We start from the raw sequence: 16095 nt of genomic DNA, 5'->3' as shown, positions 1-16095 counted from the left end.
ATTGATCATGGCCTTGATTGTAAAGAGTCAAATACAATACTGTAGGAAGGCAGTCTGACGATAAAGTCAGGTTTAATTAGAAGAAGTCCATTTGAGGGGCACCTGGGTGGCCCAGTTAGTTAAGCATCCAGCTCTTGGTTTCAGCTCAGGTCATGATCTCAGGGTCGTGAGATCAAGCCCCACGTCAGATTCCACAGAGTCTACTTGAAGTTCCCTCTCCCTTTGCCCCTCCCCCTACTTGCTCTCAAATAAATATAAAATCTTTTTTAAAAAAAAGTCCATCTGAAACTAATATAACACTGTATGTTAACTGGAATTAAAATAAAAAAATAAAAAGGCAAAAAATAAAAAATAAAAATACAATCATTCCACACACAAAAAGAGAAGAAGAAGGCAGATAGGAGGAGGCAGCTAGTTGAAGGAATATTGTTACAAGAGACCATTGTGAGATAAGTACTACTAGAAAAATAGAAAGGATTCTAATAAGATATTAGTGATTTATCTAATCCAGACTTTATCAGCTGAATATTAAACATTGTTATAGAGAAGTCAAGGATACTTCCCAGGTTTTCTCTGGGTCACTGGAAGAGTGGTGATGCCTTTCGAAAACAGAAAAGGAAGGTGAATTGAAGTGGAAGGGGGACTTCTACTCAGCATGTGAAGAGTGGGCACAGAACATCCGACTCTTACCTACAATAACAAGCTGGATAATCTACAAAATCATAATTTGTCTGAGCCCATCAGAGAGCTCAGCTTGCAAAACAGCCGAGTAACCTAAATTCCAAAGAATGGTACACCCCTTTGCCCCCAGAGAATGGGTCATTAATTCTTTGACTTTTGGCAGAGCATGAGAGAAAGAAATGACTGCCATAAAAGTGGATCAGAAGAAATCCACTAAAGTTTTGGTTTTTTGTTTTTTAAAGATTTTATTTATTTATTTGACAGAGAGAGACAGCCAGCGAGAGAGGGAACACAAGCAGGGGGAGCGGGAGAGAAAGAAGCAGGCTCCCAGCGGAGGAGCCTGATGTGGGGCTCGATCCCAGAACGCCGGGATCATGCCCTGAGCCGAAGGCAGTTGCTTTTAACCGCTGTGCCACCCCGGCGTCCCTCGACTAAAGTTTTAATTGATTGTTAAAGACTCAGTGTGTACTAGTCTGGAATACCTGAGGGCCCCAGATGAAAGGGGAGTTCATACATGCTTGCAGATACATTTCCCTGGAACTCCGCAGGATACTCACTGTGAAGACTGGTGGCAAAGCAGAGACTCGAGAAGTCATTTTGGTGGTGAAGAGGTGAAAGAGGTAATCTGTGGCACCTGGGAAATAGGTGCAAGGCCCCTCTAATTTACTCAGACTCCTTTAAGCCTCAAACCAGTGAGGGAGGGGCAGAAAGCCTTATTTCGTAAATTTCTGGGGGGAAGAGTAGAAGCAAAACCTTTCTGCTTCTAGAGGGAGGAAGCCTCTGGTGCATAGGGCCTACCTAATACTGAGGCTGGACAGGGACAACTGAAAATCCTACTTGCCCCACCACCAAGTAAGAGCCAAAAGGTTTCTACAGCCGGGGAAGGTCAAGAATAGAGAGAAATCCGTATGTAGTAGAGGTATGCAGAAATGGTTGAAAGCTGAGAGGAAAACAGATAAATTGAGAAAAACTCTCTGGCACTTCATCTCTCTTCTTTTGCACAAGATAATGATAGGTCCACCATTAGAAGAATTTAAGGGGCGCCTGGGTAGCGCAGTCGTTAAAGCGTCTGCCTTCGGCTTAGGGCGTGATCCCGGCGTTATGGGATCGAGCCCCACATCGGGCTCCTCCGCTGGGAGCCTGCTCCTTCCTCTCCCACTCCCCTGCTGTGTTCCCTCTCTCGCTGGCTGTCTCTGTCCAATAAATAAATAAAATCTTTAAAAAAAAAAAAAGAAGAAGAATTTGAAACCTGTGGTGTGCTAATGGTAACTAAAACAACAGTATAATCTGTACCAAGCTCAATTCTTGTCTAAATTGACTTAACCTCTCCACACTAATGGCTTGACAGAATAGACATGCCGTGTTCCAACTATAAATAATAATAATCTCCGTCTCTGCTATTCTGTACACCATGCCTAGCATTCAGTCAAAAGTTATTGGACATAGAGAGGACAAGGGAAAACTGGCCCATTGTTGAGGAATCAACAGAAAGGAGACCCAGATGCTGAAACTATTAGACAGGGACTTTAAACTAATCATTATTAGTATGTTAAAGGATTTAGTGGAAAAAGTAGTAGCTTGAGTGAACCAGAGGAGGAATTTGGCAGAAAGATGGAAACCATAAAGAGTTTGAAGATATTTATATTTGTCCAGAGAGTGAAAGGGTTCTTTAACCAAGGAAGGGGAATTAAAAAGAATAATGGTATCAGAGATGAAATATTTACTCAGAGTCATCAGTAGACTCAACACAGCTGAGGAAATAGTCAACCAACTTGAAGATAGTTCAGTATAAATTATTTAAACTGATATAAAAGATAAAAAGAGGTTGAAAAGAATATCTAAGATGGGAAAATAAAAGATGGTATAAGTAAATGGGAGTCTCACAAAGAAAAGAGAACAAGAACAGAACAGGAAAAAACATATTTAAATAGATAGTGGCCAAAATTTTTAAAAATAAACAAGATCAGATTACAGGTCAAAGAAGAAGAGGCTCAGACAGTCCCAAGTAGGCTAATAATAATGATAGTAGTAGGTAGTAGTAATAAAAGAAAACACACCTATACACATCATAGTTAAACTACTGAAAAACAGGGGCACCTGGGTGGTTCAGTTGGTTAAGCATCTGGCTTCAGCTCAGCTCATGATCCTGGGGTCCTGGGATCGAGCCCCATGTCAGGCTCCCTGTTCAGTGGGGAGCCTGCTTGTCCCTATGCCTCTCCGTCCGCCCGCTCATGCTCTCTCTCTCAGTCTCACTCTCTCAAATAAATAAAATCTTTAAAAAAAAAATAAACTACTGAAAACCAAACATAAGAATTCTTGAAGGCAGCCAGAAAGTTTTAACAAGACACAGAGGACTTATTCCTTTCGGTGCTGCGATGGCAGGATGGTGGTGTAGGTTTCTAAGAAGAGGAAGTTTGTCGCTGCTGGCATCTGCAAAGCTGAACTGAATGAGTTTCTGACTTGGGAGCTAGCTGAGATGGCTACTCTGGAGTTGAGGTCCAAGTTACACCAACCAGGACTGAAATCATTAACTTGGCCACCAGGATGCAGAATGTTCTTGCTGAGAAGGGCCGGCTGATCCAGGAATTGACCACTGCGGTTCAGAAGAGGTTTGGCTTCCCTGAGGGCAATGTGTAGCTTTATGCTGGAAAGGTGGCCACAAGAGGTCTGTGTGCTATTGCCCAGGCAGAGTCTCTGTTCCAGACTCCTAGGAAGCCTTGCTGTGTAGAGGGCCCTCTGTCGTGTGCTGTGTTTCATCACGGAGAGTGGGGCCAAGACTGTGAGGTCATGGTGTCTGGGAGGCTCCCAAGGACAGAGGGCTAAATCCATGAGGTTTGTGGATGCATGATGATTCACAGTGGGGGACCCTGTTAACTACCACGTTGACACTACGTCGCTCAGATAGGGTGTGCCAGTTAGATAGCATGATCAAAATGAAGATCGTGCTTCCCTGGGATCCAAATGGTAAGACTGGCCCTAAGAACCCCCACCTGACCATGTGAGCATTGTGGAAACCAGATATGAGATACTGTCTACCACCGCCATCTTGGAACATAAGAGTGGGGAGCCAGAGCCACCTGCCGTGCCACAGCCAGTACCCACAGCATAACAGGGTCTCCTTGGTGGCTGGATCTGGAGTTTGGATATTACTCTGTAAAGACCTTTGATAAAATCTTTGAAAAAGACACACAGCCTGAATAGACTGTACATTCACTATTTGAACTGAGGATTTTATTGCCCAAAGGGAACATTACTTCATTTATTCTTAGGGCTGCCTGGCTCATGATACTTCTGTGTTTTCCATGAAATCCTTGGTTTCAGCTGTGATTGTGAGGCAAGAGCCAGAATAGAACGACCTAAGCAGAGCTAACCAGAGGGATATCCTGTGGGGAAGTGACTGTGTGGTGGTGAAGGCTGATTGCTAACAGGACAGCACCTTGATTAATAATTCACTGCAGTTTGGGTTTATAGGTTTAAGAGGGATGTATTTAAAATGGTTTTCTTACCTGATGTATGAGGAAATCTGTATTGCACATAGTAAATAAATACAGTGCCCATTTAAAAAAAAAAAGACACAGAGGAACAAAGATAAAAATCACAGCACACATTTTACCAGAAATGGTGCAAGTCAGAAGACAATGGAGTAGCACTTCTAAAGTTCTAAAAGGAAAAAAAAAGTCAACCCAAATAATATACCCAGGAAAAATATCTTTCAAAAATGAACGTGAAATAGAGAACTTTTCAGAACAAAAGCTGAGAAAATTCATTGTCAGCAGACCTGTGCTACAAGAAATGTTAAAGTTCTTTAGGCAGAAGTAGTGTGATACCTGACAAACTTGCAGGGTTTTCACAAAGAAACAAATGGGCCAGAATGGTTTAAAAGCAAAAAAGTAAATATAAAATTCTTTCTTGTTTTCATCACTTTAAGAGATAATTTACTATCTAAATAGGAGAGCAAAGGGCTAGACAGTAAATAATTTAGATTTTGTGGGCCAGTGTCTGTCACAGCTACTCAACTCTGCCCTTGTAGCGTCAGATCCGCCATATAAATCAAACTACCTTGACTTCCCAGAAAGCTTTATTTGCAAATAAGAGGTGGCATATCCTTTTTGTTGATCTAAAGAAAAATAATTTATAGCATATAAAATTAAAATTCATGACAAAACAGTAAAGTTTTTAACAAACTTTTTTAGCAAAAAATTACTGTAGAATTCAAAATAGTTTACAATATAAATATAATAGAAAAATATAAAAGTATAAAATATCAATATCATAGTTTCTAGTATATAAATACAGAAAAATACATACAAAAATATAAAATAGAAAAATAGTTTATAACATATAAAATTAAAATATATGACAAAACTGAAGTTTTAACAACTCTTTAAAAAATTACAGTAGAATTGAAAATAAACTTGTAAGATCTTTATATCACATATCAGATCATAATATATGAAGTAGACTGTGATCATTTAAAAATGCATATCATAAAACTTGTAGGGGACTTACTAAAAAGTAGAGAGAGATTTGGCTAATAAGTGAATAGTGGAAATACAGTGGAATCTTAAGAATTAATCTAAAAGAAGTAAGGAAAAGAGGAAAAAGGAACAAAGAATAAATGGGACAAATAAAAAACTAGCAAGATAGATTTGAATCTTTATCAATTATTGCATTAAATGTAAATCCTTTAGGCCTTAAAATAAGTCTCAAACATCTAATAGCATTTAAATCATCTAAAGTATATTCTTTGACTTCAGGGGCATTAAACTAAAGCTCAATAACAGATACCAGAAAATCCTCAAATATTTGGAAGTTAAACAGCCGTCTACATGGGTCAAAGAACAAGTCACAGGAAATTAGAAGCTATTTTGAACTGAATGAAAATGAAAATACAACTTACCAAAATTTATAGAATGCAGTTAAAGTAGTTTTTTGAAGGAAACTTATTTATTTATTTATTTATTTATTTATTTATTTATTTATTTATTTATTTATTTATTTTAGATTTATTTATTCTAGAGAGAGAGAGTATGAATGGGAGGGGAAGAGGGAGAGGGAGAGAGAATCCCAAGTAGACTCTGTGCTGAGCACGGAGCCCGATCTCATGACCCTCAGGTCACAACCTGAACCAAAACAGTCGGATGCTGAATGAACTGCACCACCCAGGCACCCCGTTGAAGGAAGCTTTTAAAAGCTAGATAAAAAAGAGCAAATTAAATCTAAAGCATTCAGAAGATGAAAATGATAAGAGAAATAAATGAAATGGAAAACAGAGTAAATGAAACCAAGAGTTGGTCCTTTGAAAAGATCCGTTTAATTGGAATATGTTTAACCACACTGATCAAGAAAAACAAAAAATTACCAAATTAAGAGTGAAAAGGGAGGACATCGTTACAAATCCTATGGACTTTAAGAGGATATAAGGGATTATTAGGAACAACTTTATGCCAGTAAGTTTAAAAAAGAAAGTAATAGAGCTGGTTTGTTCAGGACGTAAAGCATCAGTTTAAGATGTGTTGGGTTTAGGTTATAATAGAAAACTAGATAAAAATGTCTAGAATCAGAGGGCAGTTCATGTCCGAAGGTCAGGAAAGAGGTTGAAGAAGAAAACAGGATTCGGGTTTGATAAATTTTAAGAGGTTTAACCAACCTCTTGCTACAAAGTAAGGCAGCTAAGTATTTTATGTTCTTACATGTAGAGACTATTGTGTCCCCAATTTTTACGTGGTAGTCTTTCACACTATTGTGAATTAAAACTCCTTAACTCTCTCTTTAGTAAATGGAGTTAGAAGGGATCATATATTATCTAGTCATTTATCTGCCTCCATACGATTTCTTAGCTAGAGTTCATCCCTGCGTATTGTCTTGAAGATCTGCATGGATACCATTGCTATAATCTTTGGATAAATTTTTTTGCCATGTGTGTTTTTTTCTTAATGATCAAAAAATTCGTTTTGTTTCTGTCTTAAACCACCACAGTTTTCTAGGGACTTGCATCTCAACCTCTTATTTTATCTACTTAAAGATAGCATTTATTCCCTTACTGTTTTTTCCTTCTTATCATTTCCAGGTATTTAAATTATTTCTAATAGAACCTCTTCTATTCGAAAAAAATCTCTTTAATCCCATTCTTGTGCACATCATTTAAAAAATATGGTGGCCTATATAAGAAGCTGGGGGGAAAAACTTATATTGCAGAAATAACACTTCATAATATTTGAATGTATGAAAAAGTGAAATCACAAATCATTGTGGATTGAAAGATGCCTACATTACATGATACATGGACAGTTGCTATAAAGAATTAAATTATGTATTTACCTTGTGTCAAAACAAAATATAGAGAGTAAAATTTTAATTGAATCCATAAAAATGTTGAAAGATGGTAGAAGAGTCTTGCCACTTGCTTTTACATGTAAAAGGAGTAAGAGAGAATACAGAGGGAAAGTTGGTACTTTCGGGTATAAAAATTTAATTCTTCTGTATATAAGTATGAGAAATAACTAAATTGAAGAGGAGACAAGGTAGGGAAGAAATTTAATACTCTGAATATCTAAGAGTGCACACAAATGGAGATGATAAAATAACTAACATAAACATACAGTTCACAATAGAGCAAAGATAATTTCTAAACATGACAAATGTTCCACTTCACAAAGATGTAAGACTAAATCAGTGCGATGTCATTTTTGCCAAATGAAGATTTAATCTTTTAATGAACATTACTTTATAACGGTTGGTTAGGGTGTGGTTAGGGTTGTGCCTGTCAGTGAAAATATAAATGGTTACATCATTTACTAAAACCATTTTGACAATCATATGTTAAAAATTACTGACTCAACCCATTAATTGTTCTTTTAGGATTTTTTCCTAAGGAAGAAATCAAAGATTTGGACAAAGACTGTTTATATCAGCATTTGTAATTTAAAAAGAAAAAGGGATAAATAGAGAAAGAATAGGAAAGGACTGACTTGTCCCCAAACCGAGGAGTTAGTTAAAATAATTATAATACAACATTCTGATGGAAGTTACTTGGCCATTAAAAAACCACTTCTCTGAACACTCTTTAATGGTACCAGGAAACTCTCAGGGTATAATGTCAAGTAGAGAAGTAAAATACAAAATTATATATGCCAAATAATCTGAGTTTAGTTTAAAAAATTATATACACACATTTAGACATTCCCATAGCAAAATATTAACAATTGTTACCTTTGGATACTAATATTTTTTCAGTTTTCTAAAATAACCATATATTCCTTCTATAATCAATAAAGGTTTTTTCATAACTGAATACTAAAGCTACCTTTCAGTGCTGAAATTTAGAAAATATATGAAACACATAATTTTGAGGACTTCCTGCCAAAATCATCATAGATGGAAGAATTACAAACACTTCCCTTCATAAGAGTTGGGTTGTATTGCAGGAAGTAAACAGAGCAGTTTCCAGTAGACCTCGCTGCTATCCCTGATTTGGTAGGACAAGTCCTAGAGGCTTGAGCAGCCTGAAGGAGGAAGGATGGGAACTTCGAGCCCCTTTTCGCTTTGCATTCATTACCATTGCAAATCTCTAAGAGTAAAATAGAATGTGTGTATGTTGCATTCCCAGATCTGTTTGACCGTGGAACTTTCGTCTTTTTTTAAGTGGACCCATTAAATTCTTAAAGAGCACAATTTGGGAAACACTGATGTAGAGATATTGAAAGGAGGATGGACAAAATAGAGGTGGGCAAACAGTGGCCCATAGGCCAAGTCCAGCCAACCTCCTGCTTTTGTAAGTAAAGTTTTATGGAGACACAGCCACACTTGTTTACTGATTATCTGTATCTGTCTGTAGTTGTTTTCACACTCTGACGGCAGAGATGAGTAGTTTAGACAGAGATCACATGACCCAGCAGGCCTGAGATATTTACTCTGCTCTTTACAGAAGGAGCTTGGGAACACTGGTATGAATGATAGCAATCTTTCAGCCCTGGTAGTTTGTGATTCTAAGTTATTTCTGGTCAGTGGAAGTCTGTTTCAGGTAAAAGTTTTTAAATGAAAAATTGGGGGGGTAGGTGGAAAAAGGCAGAAGAAGGGCAGGAGAGTGACAGATACAAGGATAACAGAATAAAGTCAGACTTCGTGTGTGAGTAACTAGGAAATGTGCAATGGTGACTGACTCCAAGGAGGAGTTGTTAGCACAACTACAGAGCACAGAGAGTTTGCTAGCACATCTTTGTGGCTGACATTTAGTACTTAAGTACTAGAAACACCGTGGAGTAAATTATTGAAAGTGGAAAGAGGGGCGCCTGGGTGGCTCCGTCGGTTAAGCCTCCGACTCTTAGTTTCAGCTCCGGTAATGATCTCAGGGTTGTGAAATCGAGTCCCGAGTCGGATTCTGTGCTCAGTGTGGAGTCTGCTTGTCCCTCTCCCTCCCCCTTTGCCCTTGCCCCTGCTCATGCATGTGTGCTCTCTCTCTCTCGAATAAATAAAATCTTTTAAAAAAGGGAGGGGGGAAGAAATCTCTTGTGATGGTGTTTACCTTCATGCATCTGGTTTAAAAATAATATTGAAAGGATTTGAGCATCTTTGAGACCAAGTCTTATTTCTGTAGATAGAATTTTTTGATTTCTACTGGGTACTGGCTATAATACTGGCCATCAGCCTGCTGGGTCGTGCTTGGTTACAAAAAGGTACTTCAGAGCACCCACAATTGGCCTGTGATAGAATTTGGATGATGTAGTTTTTAAGTTAATTATCACCTTTGAATATAAAATGAAATTTTGTAATTATAGTTAAAATATATAAGACACTAAGAACAGCATTCTTAGTATCTTATAGAAGCAACAGCAGTAGGAGGCAAAATTTCTAATTGGGAAGTAGAATTTGAGAATGAGTATTTTTCCAACATATTTTCATTTTATTCCTCCAGCTTTATTGAGATATAATCAACATTTAACATTGTGTAAGTTTAAGGTGTACATAATGTAAAATGTTTAGCACAGTAAGGTTACTTAACACATTCTTTACCTCGCATAATCAGCATTTTGTTATTGTTATGGTAAGAACATGGTGAGTTCAGCTCTCCTACAACTTTCAGTTACACAGTACAGTATTGTTTGCTGGAGTCACCGTGCTGTACATTCCACCCCAGACCTTATTCCTTTGTAAGTGGAAGTTTGTACCGTTTGACCAACATCTCCCTATTTCCCTCACCCTCAGTCCCTGGTAATCGTTATTCTTCTCTGTGTTTCTAGGAGTTCAGTGTCAAACATAACTTTCTTAAAATATTTAAAACGCTATTTTTAATATTTACTTTCATGCATTTCTAGGAACAGCAGCTCTTGATTTTAGAAGATCTTGTAGTTTTAAAAATATTTAATCATAATAGTATTTTTATTTGCTGCCAATTAAATTAATATTATCTGTCATTTTGTTCTAAAATACTTTCTCTTATAATTGTCAACTGAATGATTTTTTAAGTATTAGCATTGTTATAAATTACTGCAGTTAAGAGTAGTGAGAATTAAGTAAAATGTGTTTTGTGCATTAACTTTTTATTAGCCTTTCTTCCTGTCCCTTTGAATTTAAAAATAGATTCCAGAATTATCTTGTAAGATTTAAATTTAAAAACACAAAAGTTTTTTTCTTTGTGCATTCATTCATATCAAGTCTGATACTTGGCAGTTTTTTAGTTCCAGTAAGGGAAGATGGGTTGGTGAAAAGGGAGTAACATGAACTTGTTTTTAGTAAAGGAAATTCATACTTTACCAGCTCATTAAATGACTTCTAGGATATTATGGCCATGGTAGATAAGGACACATATTGAGTTTTACTTTTTTTTTTTTTTGACAGAATTATTTCCAAAAAATTCCATATAGTATCTAAGGTAAATATTGAATAATAGAAGTTCTGGAATAAGTGACTCATGGCCTGGCATGATTAAAAGTTGGCTAGATAGCAGGAAATCATTAGTCATTAGTGGAATATTTTAAGTCTGAAACACTAGGATGTATGATAGTTGGTGTTGATTTTATTTTATTTTAATCTTTTTTTTGGTATTGATTTCAATCAAAGGATAAATTCTAATCAGTCATTTTGCTTTTTTGTAGCAGTAATTATAACTTTAAGGAAAGTTTTAGCTCAAGACAGTTATGATGAAATTTGACTTCTTAATCATGAATTCCATGGCTAGGAACGTTCTGGGATTGAAAATGCATCTAATGGCAATGCCTGGGTTCTAATTCTTGTCTGCCACTAACTTGCTGAGTGATTGGTTCAGGTATTGAAATTCTCTGATTTTTATTTTCTGTAAAATGAAGGATTTAGATTATATGATTTCCTTATCATCAAATATTCTATTAAATGCAGCTGTTTTAGAAATATATGCATTGGGGGCACCTGGGTGGTGCAGTCAGTTAAGCATCTGCCTTTGGCTCGGGTCGTGATCCCATCCAGGGACTGACCTCCACGTCGGGCTCCCTGCTCAGCTGGGATCCTGCTTCTCCCTCTCCCTCTGCCCCCCACTCATGCTTGCTCTCTCTAGTGCTCTGTCTCTCTCAAAATAAATAAAATCTTTTTAAAAATTAAAAAAAATATACGCATTAAATATAAGATGAATTTCAGAACTTTTTTCTGTCTCGGTATTGAAATAGATACATTGTTTGCAGAAAGATGGAGGCATTGCCAGTTACCTGCCACAATGTGTGTAATGAAACAAACCTCATACTAAAGATCTGAATTATTGGCTTCGTGTCCCAGCCCCACTGTGGATGAGGTAGTTAATCTCTCTGAGCATCATTCTCCTTATGTATAAGTATAAACAGTAACCTCTGCACAGCACACCTTGAGAAGCAAATAGAATAATAAAGTCGACCCTTGAACAGCAAGGGGGTTAAGGGTGCTGACCTCCCCTCGCAATCAAAAATCTGTGTATAATTTGATTCCCGCAAAATTTAACCAAACTACTGTTGGCTGGAAGCCTTTACCAGTAGGGTAAACAGTCAATTAACATGTATTTTATACGTTATATGTATTTTAGACTATATTCTCAAAATAAAGTAAGCTAGAGCACAGAAACTGTTAAGAAAATAATAAGGAAGAGAAAGTACACTTGCGTTACTGTACTGTATTTATCAAAAACATATTTGTGTGTAAGTGGACCTGCGCAGTTCAAACCCATGTTGTTCAAGAGCCAACTGTATATGTAAAGCATTGTGTAAATTTTAAGTACTCTGTAACTCTAAGGTAATCGTAATTTGAAAGAATGTGCAAAGGCTAAGCTACTGACTGGGATTTTAGTAGTCATGAAATTAAAATGAAGATGAAAGGTTAACTTCACAAAGCAAGGTTTGAGAACTTTTTTAAGTAGACAAGAGTAATACAATTAATATTCAGTTAGAGCATTTGGATTTGCAAAATAAGGAAAAAATCTTATGTGACCAGATTGCAAGGCATCTGAAATGGTTTGCTTAAAACTAAACTTGCCCGAAATAGTTCTAAATAAACATAACACATGTTCATTGTCAAAAATAAGAATGTGTAATTGACTTGAAATAAAAGTAAATGTACCTTTTAACCCTTCCCTTAATCTCACTTTCTGGAGATAGCCCTTGTTAACAAGCGTTGGTTATGTATTTATTCATTCAGGAAGTATTTGTTGAGCAAAATTCCACGTGTATTCCCTGTGCTAAGCGGTGGGGATGAAGTGGCCGACAAGCAGGCCTGAGTCTCTGCCATCATAGCGCTCATGTACTGGAAGCACAGGTGGACAGTGAGCAAGTAAACAAAATAATTACAGATGATGTGCCTACTTAAAGGAAATGAAAAGAATGCTCGGATAAAGAATTCTTGAGGGTATATAGGAAGCCACTTTAAACAGGATAGACAGAGCAGGCCTTTCTGATGGATATGTCTGTTGAGACCTGAGCCTTAGAAGAAGCCTGTGTATATTTTATATACTCACACAGGCATAGACACACATCATGTATAACCTTGTTATTTGCAGAAATGAAATCGTATTTTTCTGTGACTTTACTGAACAGTATTTTATGGACATGCTGGTACTTACAGGTTTACCTTTTTTTCCTTGCTCTATTATTATGAGACTGCAGTATGAGGAGACTTACGTTTTTGTGTTCTTGATGGCAGTGTAAATTTTTTTGAAATGTAGTTTAATAATTTAGAATTCATATACCCTTTCATCAAATAACCCTATTTATAATAATTTACCTTGCATGTATAGCTAGCAAATATTTAAAGATAATTTGTTAGACTAGGATAAATCTGGAGACAGTACGGTCCATGCAATTAATAAGGGAGCTGATTAAATAACATAATACGATGGAATACTAGGTAGCTGTTAAAAAAATAAAGTAGGGGGGCGCCTGGGTGGCACAGCGGTTAAGCCTCTGCCTTCGGCTCAGAGCGTGATCCCGGCGTTATGGGATCGAGCCCCACATCAGGCTCCTCCGCTGTGAGCCTGCTTCTTCCTCTCCCACTCCCCCTGCTTGTGTTCCCTCTCTCGCTGGCTGTCTCTATCTCTGTCGAATAAATAAATAAAATCTTTAAAAATAAATAAATAAAGTAGGTCTATGTAAGGTAAATATGGTAGATGTGGAAAAATATCTGCGTTATATTATTAAAGAAAGTTACGGAAAAGTATATGTAATCTGATTTCATTTGTGGAAAAGATAAGACAGAAGGATAAACAGTTGATCCTTGAACAATACCTGTGAACAGGGGCTAGGGGCACCAACCCCTATGCAGTCAGAAATCTGTCTATAACTTTTGACTCCTTGAAAACTTTACTAATCGTGCGAACCATGAGATTACCTTTTACTGCAGTACACGGTTTGCTGGAGAGGCGAACTGCTTATGCAGAGATGTTTGGTGTCCTGCAGGGATGATTAGCTTCACACAGTTTTAAGTGGATACATGCAACACCTTAGCTCACCACAGTGGCAACAAGAAGCAGCTACAAAATTATTATAGTAGCACTGTATGCACTACGGTTAATTTTACACAGTTAAAATTTAATACTGTCTTTACATTTGCATACATTTCTCTCAGTTGCAAATGGCACCATGAATAGTCCATGTGTGTATAAGTTTTGATAAATTTTAACTTTGTGTATTTTACATTTGTGTATATTTTATTTTATTTAATTTTTTTTTAAAGATTTTATTTATTTATTCGACAGAGATAGAGACAGCCAGCGAGAGAGGGAACACAAGCAGGGGGAGTGGGAGAGGAAGAAGCAGGCTCATAGCAGAAGAGCCTGATGTGGGGCTCGATCCTGGATCGCTGGGATCACGCCCTGAGCCGAAGGCAGACGCTTAACCGCTGTGCCACCCAGGCGCCCCTGTGTATATTTTATGATAGTAAATGACAAAATAGACTATTATTTACATATATGTTATGTATTCATGACATACCTTTTTCTTAATTTTGGGGATATTGCTAAGCTGTGAAGTTCATCTGTGAGTTTTTTCAAATGGTGCAAATCTCCAAAAAATCTCTGAAATATTTATTGAAAAAAATCCACGTATTAAGTGAACCACGCATTTCTAACCTGTGTTGCTCAAGGATCTACTGTGGATGTATATGTGCTTGTATGTGTAACAGAGTTTTATAAATCTACACAACAATCTGTTGATTGTGCTTATATCTGAGGAGTGAGGTTGGAAATGTCTGAAGATGGAGAGGGAAGGACAAACAATGTATTGTAAATATTTGAAAAGCCAAGTAAAATTAAATTTTTATTTAAAATTTAGAAATTAAATTTGGAATATTGCAATCGGGTCTGTACACATAGTGATTTTTACTTTGTTCAGGATAGTTGAAAACTTTTTAAGTTTTTATTTCTTGAAAACAAAAACTTATGGGAGAAAAAAAATAAATAGGTTGTCTAGAGTATTTGGCAACTATCTCCAAATATTTTCTTATCTTCAAATATAGTATCAAATATTATAGTATTTTTTTTCCTGGAAGATGAATCATGTCATATAAGTGCTAAGGCAGTTGGATATAGTTTATTAATATATTAAAGCAAATTTGTTTTGTTAAACCAAGTGTTTTATTGAGTATGTGTACTGTGTAAATAGAGATTCCTAGTTACCTAGCAGAGACCCCTAATACATAGGCTGGAAGGAGAGACAATGTAAAATGATCGAGTCTGGTTAGAATGGATCTTAGGGATCCAAATGTCTATTTAGCTGAGCTGGACACTCGGTTAAGTGACTTGTCTTATATCACATTGCTAGTTAGCAGCAAAGTCAGGACTGATACCTGTGTTCTCAGTTTCAGAATTCCCTGTACCACAGTTTAATGTTTTCAAGACAAAGATCATTTACATTCTCTTAATTTGAAGTGCAGTCCTTTGAGTCTACTGTGGTTATACGTATTGACAAGTCTGGTTAAGTGGACCATTTTGCAAGGGTGACCACGTGCCTAGTGTGCCTCAGACAGTCCTAGTTTATATCTGTTGTCCCAGCGTAATTACCAAAAGTGCTTTCTTTTCATTCTCATAGCTATCTGGCCAGGGACAGTGTATTCTACAGTTGTTCCAGTTATTGCCAGTTCATTGAACCTGAAAAGCTGTGAACAGTAAAGAATTGCAGTGCAAACTGTATTAAATGACAGAGTGCCGCTGTAATTCTGAGTGGGAAGAAATGGCAGACAAGGATGGCTTCTTGAAGAACATGGCGTTTAGTTGAGCATAGAAGGATGAGTAGAAGATTGGTCAGGTTACACAAGGATGAAAAAGGATGACATTTAGGATGTATAAGTAAGAAGGCTGAAAGTGCATTTGAGGAATAGCAAGCAGCTTAGTTTACCCATGTTCAGAAAGTAGGAATACAAGAATATGCATCCTGCAAGGTGTATCTACACCAGATTATTTAATACCAGGTCAAAAGGCTGGGTGGGATTTACTGAGTAGCTAGAATTCAGCAATTTTTAGGAAATGAATAGCACTTTGTGTACAAGTAGTGCACAAGGATTAGTCTATTGGAGGTGTGTTGGGAGAGTTGAGAGAGGAAAATATAAAATCTGTGATACTGATTAGAAGAATTGTGCGCCACATCAGATAGGATGTTTAAGACCCTCAACTAGGTATTGACAGTGGAAGGAGAAACTCTTTATCCCTTCGTGGCTCATCCATGCTAAATATTTAATAAATGTCAGATAGATGTTCCTACAAAGAAAGAGAGGACAAGATTGGTAATTTTTTTGGATACTTAAGGGAGAGAAGAAGATTTAAGTTTCACACTAAATCCAGGCAGAGAGATTCTCTGTATAAATCCAAGGTTGTAATCTTAGTCTACTTAGGTTAAGAAAGTTTGTCTTTATTATTGTTGAGTTGTGCTGTAATGACTGCTCTGTTTTGAGAGAGCTTTGGAGAGGTTGATATATAAAGTATGATTTGTTTAT

General features: G+C 36.9%; 1 protein-coding gene and 1 pseudogene across 7 annotated transcripts in view; both read left to right on the top strand.

Moving 5' to 3' along the window:
* Positions 1–16095, top strand: part of NEO1 (neogenin 1) — a 237694-nt gene that overhangs the window by 126650 nt on the left and 94949 nt on the right. The window lies entirely within an intron of this gene.
* Positions 3065–4911, top strand: LOC123790703 (small ribosomal subunit protein uS3 pseudogene; annotated as a pseudogene).

The sequence above is a fragment of the Ursus americanus genome, chromosome 28, assembly GCF_024610735.1.
Source record: "Ursus americanus isolate L20-20 chromosome 28, mUrsAme1.1.p, whole genome shotgun sequence".
Taxonomy (NCBI): domain Eukaryota; kingdom Metazoa; phylum Chordata; class Mammalia; order Carnivora; family Ursidae; genus Ursus; species Ursus americanus.
Note: the sequence above shows the minus strand (reverse complement) of the source record. Positions and strands in the feature narration are given on the sequence as shown.